We start from the raw sequence: 18,071 nt of genomic DNA on the forward strand, positions 1-18,071 counted from the left end.
CAAGCCTCACTCAGTGTAGACTCCCTGTGATCTTGTTGATGTCATTGGAGTGTGGCCAGTTTCTTTGTTCCTTGTGGGAGCTTTTACCATCTTCATCAGCCAGCAGCTATAGCCACAGAGATGGATAGACTGCTGGCTTATAAATATCTTTCTTTGGTGTTGGCCTGCAGTTAACTTCTTACTAACCTACACTTGACCAGCCTCAAGCAGGGTTTTGCATATGAATAGATATGTATAGGTACAGGAGTCTCACTTGAAGCAAACTAAAGCCCATTGACTAAGGCCTTATCCAGTTGTTTTAGCTTTGTAAATTGATCATATGTTATTACAAAAAAAGGATATTTATGCTGGTGTGCTGGCTTTATGGATTGAGCCTAAAATCTCTACCACCATATTTATGTCTTACAATACAATTTCTTGTAATAGGGAAAACCAAGATCATTAATCACAGCTACTCTTTTTACCTTTATCTAAAAATATTGTGACCTATGACTACTGAAACCATGCATCCATTAAGATAGACTTTAAAAGAAGAATGTGTTCATATTAAGATAGAGCTGACTTTTTTAAAACACCCAAAACAAATGCAGTTTTTCGGTTATGGTATAAGCTGACAACCTTGGCAGCAACTCAGAACCAGGATAAATAGGATGTCCTATACTGTTTCATGCACTTGGCTGAAGAAAACTAGGAAGTCAAACAGAGGCATCACCTCCACGTCCAAAGGCAGACTGTATAATGGTAGTGCACAGACAGTTTTGTCACATGCTTTTATTCTCCTTTCCTCCACCATGTAGTCCATGGCACAGATAAAAACTATGCTGATTAAATGCAAACCGTACGATCCAGTATCGTACGAGAAAAAAATTGGGTTTGTCCCTTCGGATAATTTTGGACGAAAGCTGTGTACTAAGGATCAGATTATCATATGATCGCATCAAAAGCGATATTTTTTGTACGATTTTCTGAACATTAGGGCTTTTAGTTAGACTGCCTGCAAAGCTCTTTTATCAAGACGGTTAACTGTATGGTAGTTCAAAAAAGCATTGAACAAGGCTCAATACAAGAAGGGATAGGTCCATCCTTCAAGCACAAGGTAAATTATTTATTGAGGTTTAGCTAGTACAGGGCTCGACAAACCCCAGGCGCCAGGTCTCATTGGCGGCTAGAATTAGCAGCCTGGCGCCTGGGCTACACTGTGGCAGGTGTCTTGTCCCAGACATCCGAAGTCTCCCGCATGTGGGCTGTGGCTCCCTGACACCCGCAAGTTCTGCGCTGTCTGTGTCAGCTTTCAGAACAGAGCGGATGCTTCCTGTATTGTTCTGGCTCCGTCCTGTCACAGGCGGAGTGATATCAAATGCACTCCTCCTATAAGGAGACCGAGAAATACAGGAAGCATCGGCTCTGCATGCTTCCTCCAGCACCGCTCCTCACACTCTCTACCAGCAGTACCCGCCAGCAGTAACCACAAGCCGTACCAGCCAGCAGTAAGTCACATGTGCTAGGGGTGCAACTAGCTCCCAGCACATAATTGCAAATATTCCAGCTCGTTCAGTGTTTCTGACTCCTACCACCATGACCACTTCAACTCACTGAAGTGGTCATGGTGGTTAGAGTGTTCCTTTAATATCTCTCAGAAGAAGTAAACCTCTGTATACTGATTACATTTCATTTGATCATCCTCTAGTTGTGTTAAATTGGTGGTGGTGGTGGGGGGGGGGGGGGGGGGTTGGGGCGCAGAGTGAAACCTCCCTAAAATGAGTTCTTGCAGGTTGGGATGTTTGTTGTCCCCATGCGGCCCCCACCTGCGGGTGCATGGACTACGATGCCATGCCGGCCAGTAATTGAGGCCGCGGCTTTACGGCATGCTGGAGGGAGACTCTTACATCAGGGAACTGGCGCCCTCTTGTGGTGGCCGGGGCTGCAACAAGCAGTCACTGGTGGAGCTGAGGCCCCTGCCTGTTCTCACTGCTCAGAGAAGAGGTTGAAGATGTTGAGGGCTTGATCTGACACCCTGTCCTTACCCATGAGTGGACAGGGAGTGTGGGGCAGCTGGTTGGAACAGCCTCAGTTCCATTTACTACCCCACAATTATGGAAGCAGATTTATTTTTTTCCTTCCATTAAAATTATTATTATTTTTTTTTTTAATTGGAATGCAGATATGGGGGGGTAGGGAGGAACCAAAGCAGCCAAAATATAGGCAGATTGAATTTTAGCTTTACTTTTTGGTCTAGCAAGGAGAGGGAAAAAAAAAAGTACAAATCCCGCCTTATCCCACCTGATGTCATGCAATGGGGCCTAATGTAGACATTTACCTACCTTTTTTTTCTTAAATTATATTTTTAAAAATATAAAAAAAATTAAAAATAAAAATAAATTTTTTATTAGATTTTATTCTCTCCCTGTCATTCCACAAAGCTGAAGGCCTCTTTAACCCGGGCTGTCTGATCAGGTCCACCTGTCAGTTTTTCAGGCGGACCTGATCAAACCCTCCAGTCTCCTCTATGGAGTGGCAGATGTCCGCTGAGAACCGTCGCCATCCGATCCTGTTGGCCAAAAACAGATGGATGGTGGTCCTACTTTCCATCCGTCCGACGGATCGAATCAGATGGCATTGGATGGAAATGGACAAGCAGTCCATTTCCATTCGACTGCCCCATAGAGGAGAGCAGGACTGTGTCCATGTTTGTTCTGTATAGCAGAGCGGACAAGACCTGTCATCAACCTGCTCAGTGGGGATTAGCAGAGAAATCCCTGCTGAGCAAGCGGATTCTGCTTTGTGGAGGTGCACATGTGAAAGGGGCCTAAGATGGCATGAGTTACTGGATCTCCTATCGCCTCCAACTTGCTGCACTGTCCTTCCCTAGTGAGCCACTGCCCATCACACCATCAAGCAAAGTACACATGGGTCGAATGCCAGGCAACATCAGCCGATTCATTAAAAATTGGAAAGGGGGGGAGGATAGCCGCGCTTGGTTAGCAAAAAGGCAGCCAGTACATAAGTATTATCAGACCAAAAAGCAATTAAAAAAGGTGTACAGCGCCAAAAACTTTACAGATTAATGACATGCAACAGAAGTTTAAAATAGACAAAAGTCCATAAAGTCCATGAGACCAGGTGCTTAAGGATCAGTAATGAGTAGAGGAAAAAGGAAGAATTCCAACACCATATAACTGAAATCCCAAATCTTGGAGAAATCACGGGTTCTAGTAAAGTTGTCTCCTTACCGGAACGTTTGACCCCGGTTAAGGAAGGGTCAAACGGGCATAGATCATAGGAACCCAGAATAAGCGGTATCCCCAATGATGGCTGGCACCAGGTCCGTCACACTTGATTCATAAATGGTATAAATTCGACATAACTTCACATCTCCTAAGTTCCTTATCTTGAATGGTAAAGGATGCCCCTCCAAAAACAGATGGAACTCAGATAGTGAAGTACGTATGCTTATTAAAACTCAACAAAAACAAGGTAAATTACTCACATGTTGTTGCATGATACAAAACATAAATTCAAGATGGCCGCGGCTGGGGTAGTGCCTGCGTGCGGGCCGGCGTACCTGGCGCGTTTCGTCATAACATGGGACGTTGTCAAAGGCAAAGCCCGCACCAAGCAGCACACCTTAAATAGAATCCCCGGCCGGAAAGGCGTAATGACGCATTTCCGCCTACGGTAACTCAATGGGGACGCAAGATGGAACGCATCTCCAGAAGCCGCATCACTGGATGTTACATTATATCCGAGCTTGCGCAACAGAAAGGTAAACATCAGGAAATATGCGCTCCAACGGGACGCATGCGTTCCACAGCGAAGAAACAAAATACCGGAACACTTGCGTTCCACCCAGCGTCATACAGCATTTCCCTGATAAACCAGACATGGACAAAACCATACGGTCAGCAGCCCTATCTTGGAATTATTCCAGGGATACGCAACAATATAGACCAAATAATGAAAAGAACGGATAAACAGAAAAAACCCTCATCCTTCATTAAAAGGTCGAATAACAAATTACATAATCATGTTAAACTCCACAAAAAGCGCATAAAATCAAACATGTAGAAATCTTAAATCAAGAAAAAGCTTTATTGAGAAAAATTCACACCATTACATTCAAAAAAGAAAAAACTGTCGGATGACAGCACAAACCATAAACATTACATAGCCCACACCTTGCCACTGTCCCCCCCAAGGTTATCACATATAAGTACAGTTCGATCCACATAAAAGAAAACATAATATATGAAAAATGCAGGAAACTCCCCCACCCCATTCATTCAAACCACAAATTAACAGGAGTGCCACCCAAGGTATTACATTAACAAACGGTCTAGAACGAGATCATCAGGGACCATGCCCGGACTGTTCAACCATACACCCCATACCTTAGAGAATTTCTGAGGCACCCCCCTATGCTGGTAGATAACCTCCTCCATACGTAAAGTAGAAGCCATCTGTTCCAGCCACATCCTATACGTAGGTGATTCCTGTGCTATCCAGTGTTTCAGGATAAGTAAACGAGCCTGGAAGAGTGCCCGAGTGGCAGCTTCCCTCAGAAACCTATCTTCCACTATTGACTCCAGTATCCCAAGAATACAGTGTCTGGGATCCCTAGGGATATCCACCCCCAGAGCCCCATTAATGGCAGATATCACCGCGGACCAGTATCTGTGCAACTTTGGACATCTCCACAGCAAGTGAATCAAGTCCCCCTTCTCTCTCTGACATCGTCCATAGAGATCATCGTCGAGAAGACCAATGGAATGAAGTTTCAGGGGGGTGTGATGCACTCTTAGTAGAATGTAAAGCTGCGACACCTGGTGGGAGACATTAAGAGAGAAGCCACGAACTACCTCCAAGGCCTCCTCCCACAGTTCCCCCAGGATCTCCCCCACATCCTCGCTCCAACGGTCACAAGCCGGGCTTGGGTTCTTTTCCAAGAACGAACCCAGAAGAGAGGCATAGCAGCTAGATATGAAGCCCTTGGTGTCCGTGTATTGTTGCATAAGGAAGAAAACAGGAGTTGGGGACAAGAAGAGCTGTCCCTGGGCTGCCTGTGCCCGCGACGTGTGCCGCAATTGAAAATAATAAAACCGCATACTGTCCGGAAGCGAGAAGCACTCCTTAAGCTGCTCAAAAGTCAGGAGGGACCCTTCCCGCATAATATGTGTAAGGTGAGTCACCCCATATGCTCGCCACCTATCTGCCTGATCCAACTTGCATAATTCAGGATAAGTCTTACTGTCCCAGAACGGGCTGAAATTAGTGTAGCCCAAGGCTCGCTGAAGTTGTTTAGTTTTGTCCCATATTTTTGTAGTAATCTATAGGTCAGGAAACGCTTGTTAGGTTTAGAAAACAGTTGCGCTTCAAGTCCCTCCGGCACCCCTCGCGTGCCAGCAAACAAGCGTCCCGGACACCGCCCCTACCAGATGTTGCAACTGGGAGGACAGATAGTACAGCCACGGGTTAGGAAGAGCGAGGCCCCCCCCCTTCGCGAGGTTTCTGCAGTTGCTCCATACGTACTCTAGCTGCCTTACCCTTCCACATAAGCGTTCGGAATAGAGTGTTGACTATGCGAAAGGTTTTCAGTGGAATGACAACAGGAGAATTATGGAGGAAATATAATAATTGCGGCATCAACACCATCTTTATGAGGTTCACCCTACCGGCTAGTGATAGCCAGAGCTTGTTCCAAGTCCTGATTTTATCGCAAAATCTGGTGAGAAGGGGACTAAGATTAAGTAAGCTATACTGGGTCGGATCCGCTGAGACCATGACCCCCAGATATTTAAACTGCTGGACCACGGGGACCAGACAGTGGGGACCTGGGAAAGGGGCGACGTCCCTGTCCAACTGCAGAAGGGCCGATTTGGACCAGTTTATAGTGAGTCCGGAAAACCGCCCGAACTCAGTAATAACTGTCATAACTGTTCTCAGGGAAACATCAGTATCTCCCAACGTCAGGAGCATATCGTCTGCGTAGAGCAGGACTTTATCCTGATAGGGACAATATCGGAACCCCACGATGGATTGCTGAGCTCAAATGCGTGCCGCAAGGGGCTCTATCGCTATGGGAAATAATAGGGGGGACAGTGCACACCCCTGCCTCAACCCCCTTCCTAGAGAAAAGCATGTGGAGACCCTACCTCCCTCCCTAATGGAAGCCGTCGGTTGATAATACAGTAACTTCACCCATGAGAGGAAAATAGGGCCAAAACCAAAGGATTCCATGGTCGCCCAGAGGTATCCCCACTCAACACTGTCAAATGCCTTGTTGGCATCCAGTGACAGCAGCGCCCTCTCCCCCGTGTTATCCGCCGGTGTCTGAATCGCCACAAACAGGCGACGCAAGTTAAGGGCCGTAGATCTATTGGGCATAAATCCCGCCTGGTCTTCATGTATGATGTTTGTTATAACCTTATTAACTCTACGCGCCAAAACTTTAGTCAGTAGCTTGACATCCGCCTGGAGCAAGGAGATGGGTCTGTAGGATCCCCGGTCCATGGGGGGTTAATCCGGTTTAAGCAGTAATATGATGCTTGCCCTAGTCATAGACTCCGGAAGAGTCCCCACCTCCCTAGCCCTCTGGAACACCTCTAATAATTTTGGCATCAACAACCCAGAGTAGTTTTGATAAATTTCAGCAGGAAGGCCATCATCTCCAGGAGCCTTAGATCCCGGAAAGAGGGCCACCGCTTCTAGCAACTCATGTTCCGTAATTGGGGCTTCGAGCTGCATCCGCTGTTCCTTCGTCAACCGCGGTAGAGGAGTGGCACCCAAATATTCCTGCAACTCTTCCGGGCCGTAATGAGTCCGCGAGGAGTACAGGTCCTTGTAAAATCTCATCAATTCAGCCATAATTTTATCCTGCGTATTAACCAAAGCCCCGCCAGGCAGCCGGAGAGCCCCTATGGGAGGAACCGATGGGCGTGCCCCCACCATTCTCGACAGCATGCGGCCCGTCCTTTCCCCCTCTTCATAAAATGCCGTTTTGGCAAAAAAACGCTTTTTGTCCGCCTTGGAGCGAACTTCCCCAACCCACACCGACTGAGCCGAGAGCCATGCCGGCCTCGTATCATCAGTGGGGTTGTGCAAGTATTCCTGCTCCAGCCACTGTGCACACTGGGATAGTTGTTCCTCAAAGCATTTAGACCTGGTCTGGACCTTCTTAACATTAGCTATGAGAACCCTTCGGACAAAGCTCTTAAAAGCCTTCCATCCCCGAATTGGTCGTGCTCCTCAAAAAGTTGGCAATGGCTGCTGAAATGTCATTATCCGGCGGAAACAGTTTCAGCCAGAAGGCATTCAAACGCCAGGGAGCTCTACGTAAGTCCACCTGAGGGCGAACTTGTAATCTGACCACCAATGGGGAGTGATCCGAGATTCCCCTGCGGGCATACTCAATGTCCTCCACCATGGCAATAGCCTCCCTGTCAGGGCCGGACTGGCCATAGGGCATTCCGGGCATATGCCGGTGGGCCGAGGCCTCCGCCATGATCTGACACAGTCACTGTGTTTCTGTGTGTGTCCGCCTGTCGCCGCTGTTGCTGGCCTCTCCGCGGCCAATTCCGCTGAGAGTCTGGGCCACATTACCGCAATCTGGCCGGCCGCCGCTGTCCCCGACTAGTCCCCACTCCTAAGCTCCGCAGCGGCATCCAGCGTAGCTCAGGAGGGGTGGACCGTGAACTGTCAGGTGACTCTGAGACGAAGGCCGGGGGTGGAGCTAGAGAGATCCCTGCTTGCCTTGTTGTTGGGAAGAAGCGGGAAGTGGAAAAGTCGCCAGCGCCGCACCGTACCGCACAGCAGACACTGACAGTGACAGTCAGTCTGTCTGTCTGAGTGTGGTGTCAGAACACCACCCGGCACCCACGACCACACGAGCCAAGGCCTGCTGCAACAACAACATGGTAAGGAAAGGGCAGCACTGCAGGACAGCAGCAGCACTGTGATTGACATAAACCCATTCTGAGAAATGACATGCAGACTGGAAGTGGCTTTGTTGCAGTCCAGCACCCAAGGCCTGCAACTGCAAGGTAAGGAAGAAATGGTACAAAAGCAATGTAACACTAAAAAGTGTTGGTCTCCTCTAAAAAGGGGGGGATTTTTAAGGCAATGAGCAAAATATGAATGCTAAATAGAAAAAACACAATGGCATAACAACAATATAAAAAAAAATGTAAATTGTTTATTTAGTACAATTAAGAAAATGTATAAAATGACAATGTTGTCACATAGGAAATAGTTGTTGACATTCTGGTCATAAGTTCCATGGCCAAAAAAAGGAAAAACCACAATCGGTCATGGATCACAAAAAAGCCGCAAAGGATAACACAAACACAATGTAGCAATGGAAGAGAAGTTTGAGGAAACAAGGGATACACCACTCCCGCCCCGGGATAGCAACCCCAGGGGAAGGAGAGTGTTGAATCCAACGCGTTTCGAACCGTTTATTGAACTTTTAAGTTCCGATCTTCATCAGGGATATAGGATTTGGTGATCCCTTTATTTTCCTTCCTAAAAAGAACAACAAACAAACACACAAAAAAACAATGTAAGAAAATATATATATGCATGGATGCACTGCCAAACTTGCCTTATAGCAGCAATTATGGATATGAGCACTAAAAGCCGCTGATACGTAAGCAGATACCCACCCAATCTTCTTGTCCGTAATTAATTGAGTATATGGCTGCAAAAATCCAAGCGTCTTTGAAATGACTGTTGGCCAGGAGAGGGCCCGGCGAAGCCGGGAGGCTAAACCTGATATCCCGCTTGGTAGGAACGTCTGCCCGTCCAGTAGGTTCATGGGGTATAAATAGATAAAGGTACCCCCTAAAAAATGGTGCCTAAAAACAAAGAAATAAACATACATGTATAATCATGGAATAAAAGTGTGGCCACCTAGGTCACAAATTTACAGGAGCAAAAAAGCGGGGGTGAGTATATGAACCAACCTCCCAACCATAATATCTGGCATGGGGTTAACAAAAGGTATGGACAACTGGGCTTTCGATTAGTTTGTCCTGTCTATGTTGGACTTCATCCTTCACAATAATATTTTTGTTTTCCAGGGTTCCCACTACCTCCAGGTGCAGGGTGTGGCTCTGGGGACCTGTTGTGCCCCCACATATGCCAACCTGTACCTGGGGGAGTGAGAGCGGGCGGTCTTCTCAGACGAGGCCTTGTCTATGTACACCTGCCACATTCTCATCTGGCAGAGGTACATAGACGATGTCTTCCTCGTCTGGGATGACTCCCTGGAACTGCTTGAGACCTTTCTCAAGTGTCTCAATCAGAATGTTTTCAATTTATTTTTTACTATGGTGGCCGACAAGAGGCAGATTGATTTCCTTGATATGACGATCTTCAAGGGTGAGGATGGCAAATTACTGATTAAATTGTTTCGGAAAAAGACGGCTGGCAACAACATCCTGCATGCCGACAGCTTCCACCCGGAGTCGCTCAAGAGGTCGATTCCCTACAGCCAGTTCCTCAGGGCCAGACGGAACTGTTCGACCTTTGACAACTTCCGGGTGGAGGCTGACAATCTGACTGAACGTTTTTTGGCCAGAGGATATAGCAAGTCCTGCTTAAGGAAGTCGTTTAACAAAGTTAAGGATTTAGAACGCAGGGATTTGATCTTCAAGTCAGGAAAACAACGTGAGGATCATACAGTAAGAATGATCACACGAAACTCCAAAGAGCATGAGCCTATTGTGAAGGTCCTTGCTAAACATTGGGACATTCTGACAGATGACCTTACCTTATCTAAATTTGTCTCTCAGAAACCATCTGTGGTTTACAGAAGGGCCAGCTCTATTGGCCAAAAGCTGGTCCAGAGTGAATTTAAGGGTGATCGCAGACATGATCCCTGTCGTACTTGGGGCACTTTTCCGTGTGGGGCATGTTCCTTCTGTCCGTTTGTACAGAGAAGACTTTCCTTTGTCCTCCCCAATGGTGAAAATTACAGATTGTACCATTTTGCAAATTGCAAAACTAGGGGGGTCGTCTACTTGGTGGAGTGTGAATGCGGCTCATTTTATGTGGGGAAGACGAAGCAAGAGTTTCAGGCTCGGGCTACTAAACACCTAGCAGGCATGCGAATAGGTAACCTCTATCTGCCCCTTGGCAGACACGTTGCTTGGGATCATCACTATCGCAGGCCTCAAGTTAACTTCACCGTTTTGGACCGCATTCACATTCCACCAAGAGGCGGTGATTGGAATAAATTACTACTCCAATGGGAGGCACGTTGGATTCAGACTCTTGATGCCACCAAGCGACCAGGCTTGAATGAGTCGGAGAGTTTTAGACCCTTCTTGCAAGGGTTTAGCTCTGGCAAGACAGACTGAATCCCCTCCAGTCCCCTTTTGTTCCCTTTTTTTTTTTTTTCTTTCTTCTTGGTTTTACCATTCGACATGTTTTTGAACAACAGAGCTGAGTTCTTGTACATATATAAACTTTTTTGCATGTTTTTTACATGTTTTTGCATTGTTATTGGCTAAGAATTTGGGCATGCATGTGCTGCACTGAACTGTCTACAAGCATCGGTCTATGAATTGTGAATACTTTGGACCATTGCTGGTACCTTATGGCATGGAACGGGGGTTTTTTTCTTCTTCCCCCTCTTCCCATTTTTCTTACAAGATCCAGCCTTTTATTTTATTTTCTCCTACGGGGTGTGAAGGATCCACACAATTGTTAGCATCCATGTTGGGTTTGGATCGTTATTAATTAACAACTTTTTTATGGGTATATTAATGTTTTTTGGATGGCCAGGTAGAAAGCATTCCCCTTGGTGGTTATTTTTGCCCCTCCAGTCCGGCACAGGTAAGCCCATACACGTATATTTCCTATATGTGTTGGGCATTGAGCAAAGTGTTCTGCTGGATTGGAATTTTGTATTCCACTATGCCTCTCACTTGCCTCCCATGTGTCGGTGGTTTGTTGGTCCTCTGCTTTTTTCCCCCCGAAGCTGTACGGAGATGACTGACGTCATTTGCGGTGCGCCGAGTGCGACGCTACCGGTTCACCAGCGGGGATGTAGCTACTTCCGGGTAGCGCTAACCCATGGGAGGGGCTTAGTGCGCGGCCTCCCGCCACGCACGGCCTTTTACAGAGGACGCCAAGGCTCACTTTTTGCGCCATTACCCCATGCTCCTCCGTGTGTAAGGAGGCGGCAAGGGGTCCACATACATGCGGTATTGCATTTTATTGGGTGCATAGCTTTTCAGCGCTTAAGGACTCCACTATCTTTGGAAAGCTTGGAATATCCTGGACCTGGCATTGTAATATTGGGGACCTTCTTTTTCTGGTGTACATTTACCCCTTGGTCCCTAGCCCGGGGTTTGTTAACCCCATGCCAGATATTATGGTTGGGAGGTTGGTTCATATACTCACCCCCGCTTTTTTGCTCCTGTAAATTTGTGACCTAGGTGACCACACTTTTATTCCATGATTATACATGTATGTTTATTTCTTTGTTTTTAGGCACCATTTTTTAGGGGGTACCTTTATCTATTTATACCCCGTGAACCTACTGGACGGGCAGACGTTCCTACCAAGTGGGATATCCGGTTTAGCCTCCCGGCTTCGCCGGGCCCTCTCCTGGCCAACAGTCATTTCAAAGACGCTTGGATTTTTGCAGCCATATACTTAATTAATTACGGACAAGAAGATTGGGTGGGTATATGCTTACATATCAGCGGCTTTTAGTGCTCATATCCATAGTTGCTGCTATTATATTTTCTTACATTGTTACATCTTATATATATTTTCTTACATTGTTTTTTTGTGTGTTTGTTTGTTGTTTTTTGTTCTTTTTAGGAAGGAAAATAAAGGGATCACCAAATCCTATAACCCTGATGAAGATCGGAACTTAAAAGTTCAATAAACTGTTCGAAACGCGTTGGATTCAACACTCTCCTTCCCCAGGGGTTGCTATCCCGGGGCGGGAGTGGTGTATCCTTTGTTTCCTCAAACTTCTCTTCCATTGCTACATTGTGTTTGTGTTATCCTTTGTGGCTTTTTTGTGATCCATGACCGATTGTGGTTTTTCCATTTTTTGGCCATGGAACTTATGACGAGAATGTCAACAACTATTTCCTATGTGACAACATTGTCATTTTATACATTTTCTTAATTGTACTAAATAAACAATTTACATTTTTTTATATTGTTAGTATGCCATTGTGTTTTTTCTATTTAGCATTCATATTTTGCTCATTGCCTTAAAAATCCCCCCCCCCCTTTTTAGAGGAGACCAGCACTTTTTAGTGTTACATTGCTTTTGTATTGACTTTATGGGATGACGGCAATATTATGTCACTTATCACCTGGGATTAATTCATTTGTCAGGAAGAAATGGTACAACTTCACAAGACACTCTGCTCTTCTCCATCCCATCCCTCTGCTCTGCTCCATCCCATCCCTCCCACCGCCATCCCTCTGCTCCATCCCATACCTCGCACCGCCATCCCTCTGTTCTGCTCCATCCCATCCCTCCCACGCCATCCCTCTTCTCTGCTCCATCCCATCCCTCTGCTCTGCTCCATCCCATCCCTCCCACCGCCATCCCTCTGCTCTGCTCCATCCCATCCCTCCCACGCCATCCCTCTGCTCCATCCCATCCCTCCCACCGCCATCCCTCTGCTCTGCTCCATCCCATCCCTCCCACCCTCTGCTCTGCTCCATCCCATCCCTCTGCTCCATCCCATCCCTCCCACTGCCATCCCTCTGCTCTGCATCATCCCATCACTCCCACTGCCACCCCTCTGCTCTGCCCCATCCCGTCCCTGCCACAGCCACCCCTCTGCTCTGCTCCATCCCATCCCTCCCACCGCCACCCCTCTGCTCTGCCTCATCACATCCCTCCCACCACCATCCCTCTGCTCTGCCTCATCCCATCTCTCCCACCGCCATCCCTCTGCTCTGCCTCATCCCATCTCTCCCACCGCCATCCCTCTGCTCTGCCTCATCCCATCTCTCCCACCGCCATCCCTCTGCTCTGCCTCATCCCATCCCTCCCACCGCCATCCCTCTGCCTCATCCCATCCCTCCCACCGCCATCCCTCTGCTTCATCCCATCTCTCCCACTGCCATCCCTCTGCTCTGCCTCATCCCATTCCTCTGCTCTGCCTCGTCCCATCTCTCCCACCGCCATCCCTCTGCCTGATCCCATCTTTCCCACGCCATCCCTCTGCCTCATCCCATCTCTCCCACCGCCATCCCTCTGCTCTGCCTCATCCCATCTCTCCCACCGCCATCCCTCCCACCGCCATCCCTCTGCTCTGCCTCATCCCATCCCTCCCACCGCCATCCCTCTGCCTCATCCCATCCCTCCCACCGCCATCCCTCTGCTTCATCCCATCTCTCCCACTGCCATCCCTCTGCTCTGCCTCATCCCATCCCTCCCACTGCCATCCCTCTGCTCTGCCTCATCCCATCTCTCCCACCGCCATCCCTCTGCCTCATCCCATCTCTCCCACCGCCATCCCTCTGCCTGATCCCATCCCTCCCACCGCCATCCCTCTGCCTGATCCCATCCCTCCCATCGCCATCCTTCTGCCTGATCCCATCCCTCCCACTGCCATCCTTCTGCCGGATCCCATCCCTCCCACGGCCATCCCTCTGTCTGATCTCTACCCCTCCCATGAGGCAGTGGTGATGGGGGGGGGGTTAGGGATAACATCAGTAGCGATGGTGGTGGGGAGGTGGGGATAGGGATGACATCAGTGGCAATGGTGGTGAGGATAAGGATGACATCAGTGGCAGTGAACATTGTCACTCCTATCCCCACTGCCACTGATGTCATCCTTATCCCCACCACCAGTGCCACTGATGTTATCCCTATCCTTACCACTACTTCCACTGATGTCAACCCTATTCTCATCATTCCCACTGATGTCATCCCTATCCTCAACACTGCCACTGATGTTATCTCTATCCCAACCACCACTGATGTCAACGCTATCCCCACCACCACCGCCACTGATGTCATTCCTATTCCCACTGCCACTGATGTAACCCCTATCCCCACCACCACTGATGTCACCCCTATCCCCATCACCACTGCCACTGATGTCACCCCTATCCCCATCACCACTGCCACTGATGTCACCCCTATCCCCACCACCACTGCTACTGACGTCATCCCTATCCCACCACCACCATACAAAACTACATACAAATTTTGGGGGCGCCTGTGAACAAAAACCTTGATTTTACTACGCGTGTAATATATGACCCTGCACACTGGAATGAGAGCAATAATTATAGGATCATTTTTCATGGTTAACTCTGAACTGATGACCTCTATGATCTTTAACCACTTTACCACCGGAGGATTTTGCTGTCTTCCGTCCAGGCCACTTTTTGCGATTCGGCGCTGTGCAACTTCAACTGACAATTGCGCGGTCGTGCGACGCCGTACCCAAACGAAATTTACGTCCTTTTTTTCCCACAAACAGAGCTTTCTTTTGGTGGTATTTGATCACCTGTGCGATTTTTACTTTTTGCGCTATAAACAAAAAAAGAGCGTTTATTTTGAAAAAATAACAATATTTTTAACATTTTTTTATATGAAATTCCCCCCAAAAAAGATGTAAAAACCAATTTTTTTAAAATTTTTTGGCCAATTTGTTTTCTGCTACCTATGTTTGGTAAAAAAAATCGCAATAAGCGTATTTTGATTGGTTTGCGCAAAAGTTATTGCGTTTACTAACAAAGGGAAAGATTTCTGTCATTTTTGGTGTTTTTTTTTTTTAACGCGTAATGGCGGCGATCTGCGATTTTTTTTGCGGGACTGCGACATTGCGGCGGACAGATCGGACCCTTGACTGACATTTTTGACACTTTTGGGGGTACCAGTGACATTACTGCAGTAATCAGTGCTATACATATGCACTGTTACTGTAAAAATGACACTGGCAGGGAAGGGGTTAATTTTATTGGAGAGGGAGGGGTTAATGTATGCCTGGTGCTTACTGACGTGTAGGGGGGGAGGTGACTGAGTGAGTCATGGACAGATTGGATGTCCAGCTATGCTGAACAGTCCGATCTGTCACTCCCTGTCACTATGGAGATCCGCCCGCTGTGTTTACAGCGGGCGGATCTCCAGACTCGATCCCCGACGATCGGGTAAGAGCAGCGGCGATCGCCGCTGCTCCTCCCCTGGCCCGATTCCCGCTGTGAATGAAAACAGCGGGAGCGAGCCTCCGGCGGCGCGCAAGCGCCGCCCAGAAGGGGGAGTGTCTGACGACGTAGTACTACGTCGTCAGACGATAACGAACCACTCTGCCGCAGTAATATTACTGTGAGCAGAGGTAAAGTGGTTAATAGCTTTGCCTATGGAAAATATAGGGTACTGAAATGTGTTGCTATTTTCGGGCATGCATAGTCTTAAGGTTTGACATGTTGGGTATTTATTTACTTGACACAAACTCATCTTTTATATTTTAACCAAAAATTGGGTAATATATTTTTAATGTACCCTAAAAATACCTGTTATATCTTAGCCTGGGTTCACACTAAATGCAGACTGCATCTAAATAGCAACCTGTCCATGCAAACAGATTGTGGAGTGTATGTTAGGTTAACAACACCCCGCAATCAGTTTTCAAAACGCAGCGCGATTTGCAGAATCGGATTGCATGGGTGTGCAGGCTAAATAGAACTAAAAAACATAGAGAAACCGGTAGTTGTTCATCATTGGTTATTTTGTTAAAAAAAAAAAAGAAAAAATGGGCTGCTCAGCCTAAAATGCCCGGGCCTATTTTTTGTCCCAGTCCGGGCCTGCTCCGTTATCCACACATAAATCTATACGAGACAATGCAGAGTGTGTTTTGGAGAAACAGGAAAATTGCACCGTGTCAGGGTTTTTAAGGCGCCATACCTCAGACCAATCCATCTCCGCCAGAAAGCAGGAAAGAGCTGTACCTCTTGCCGCACCCACGGGGGAAGGTGGAGGGTGCCTGTCCCTGGCAGGGTCCAGCACCCCATTAAATTCCCCTATAATAAACAATGGCAGACCAACTTTGTCCATAGTAAATTGGAGGAGCTCCCTGAGTACCCCAGAAGAAAAAGGAGGCGGTATGTACATTATGAGTGAGAAAATGAAAGTGCGCTGATTAGGTATTGAGAAGCTGCTATCTTAGAGCTATGTACACTATCGCTAACACACACATAACTTGAAAAAGCATACAAATGTATGAACAATGAACAATGTATGAACACATACCTCCCCTCAGAGTCCACCCGGACCCCCAGTTCCCGAAAAGGCAAGCGACCCATGAATCAGCACACTGACCCCCAGGGAATATGTGGAGTGAGTGGAGTGATATCCCCAACCCACCCATGAGTACCGAAGACACCCTACAGAGTCCCCTGCCATATGAGTCTCTTGTAAAGCAATAATGGCCGGGTGGTACTTTTGTAGCTGATGGGCCACCATAGCCCGCTTGAGCGGGTAGCCCAAGCCGCGGATGTTCCAAGAGACTACCGGTACCCCCGCCATAAGAAAAAATGATAGAAATAAATGCGTGGAGACCGGGGACCCCCTCCAAAGCGGCCAAGGCCCAAACAGAAAAGATCCTCAGAGGGCTGCCGGTGTGGAGACGTGGCATCTTGACAGTGTCCAGAAAAACATGCGGTGTGAATCTTCCCAAAAACAAAACAAATGTCATATGAACAAGAGCTCAGTAAGTCAAGGCACAACGGCACCCTGACAACGAACTGTCTGAAAAGAGGCGGTCCACTCCAGACAGACACGGCTGCAGCCCTACCGTCCAGAAGGGACCCACCCGGCCAATATGCACAACGGTGCAAACACAAAAGTAGGCTCCAAAACAGAGCCGTGTAGAAATACATCTTTGCTCGTCAACACTTGCCATAGTCGGAGCTGTAGATTCCAAACCAATCACGGTAAACGTCCCCGACTGGGTTAAAAACAAACAGCGTGCTAGCACACGTGCAAAATGTAGAATAGCTCCCGTTCAGAAAAATCCGGTCACTGAAGAAATCCCGGTCACTCTCCACGCTCATCCCTGTTCCTACGGCCGAGAGCAGGCTCGTGGACATCCAGCCAATTCGCCACATCTGCAGCAGTGTCAAAGAAATGCGCCCTGCCTTCCGCCGTAACTCTCAAACGGGCAGGGTACAGCATAGCATACATCAGGCCAACTAGACTGAGTCTCTTCTTCACATCAATAAATTTAGCCCTTTGTTTTTGTACATCCGCCGAAAAGTCCGGGTAGAAGGACACCCTGGCTCCATTATATCTGATATCGGCTTTTTCACGAGCAAGGCGGAGCACCTTCTCCCTGTCCCTCTAGTGTAAAATCTTGGCGAGCATGGGCCTGGGAGCATTACCAGGCAGTGCCCTAGTGGGAACACGGTGTGCACGTTCCACCGCGTATAGAGGAGAGAAGGACTCACGCCCGAAGATCTCACAGAGCCAGTGTTCTACAAAGTCCGTGGGGTCCCTGCCCTCCACCTTCTCTGGGAGCCCCACTATCCGAACATTATTTCTGTGCAGGCGGTTCTCGATATCTTCCGTCTTATTCTTGTTAGCCTGAGCCTGCCTGGCCGTTTCCCTGGATTCCGTAATTAATGTGGGTATCTGGTCCTCCAAGTCGCAGATGCGACTTTCGGCAGCTTTGGTGCGTTCCCACATTTTTTGTAAATCCTGGCGCAAAAGGGCCACTTCCTCCGTGAGACCCCCCAATCTGTCCTTGACAGTGTTCACTTAAGCTGTGCATTTCTGTACAGCTTGAAGAATGTATCCCAAGGTGGGCTGAGTCCCCTCCAGCATGTCTCCCTCCAGCTCAGCACTGAACTCAGGCTGCTCAGGCAGTTCCATATCCCCCAGGCCCTGCTGACCGTCCGAGTGCCTGTGCTGTCGGGGGTGCAGACTCCACATCGCTGGGTCCCGGGATGTCACACAACTTTTTAGCATGCAGCAGGATGTCACCAGCGCTGTCCTTTCCCCCTGTGTACAGTGTTTTGGGCTTTGAGCCTGTGTCTTTCTGCCCGTCAGGTTCTTGGGATGAGTGCTGCGGAGTCCCCACGCC

This window comes from Pelophylax lessonae (genome assembly GCF_965119305.1).
Source record: "Pelophylax lessonae genome assembly, chromosome: 2".
Taxonomy (NCBI): domain Eukaryota; kingdom Metazoa; phylum Chordata; class Amphibia; order Anura; family Ranidae; genus Pelophylax; species Pelophylax lessonae.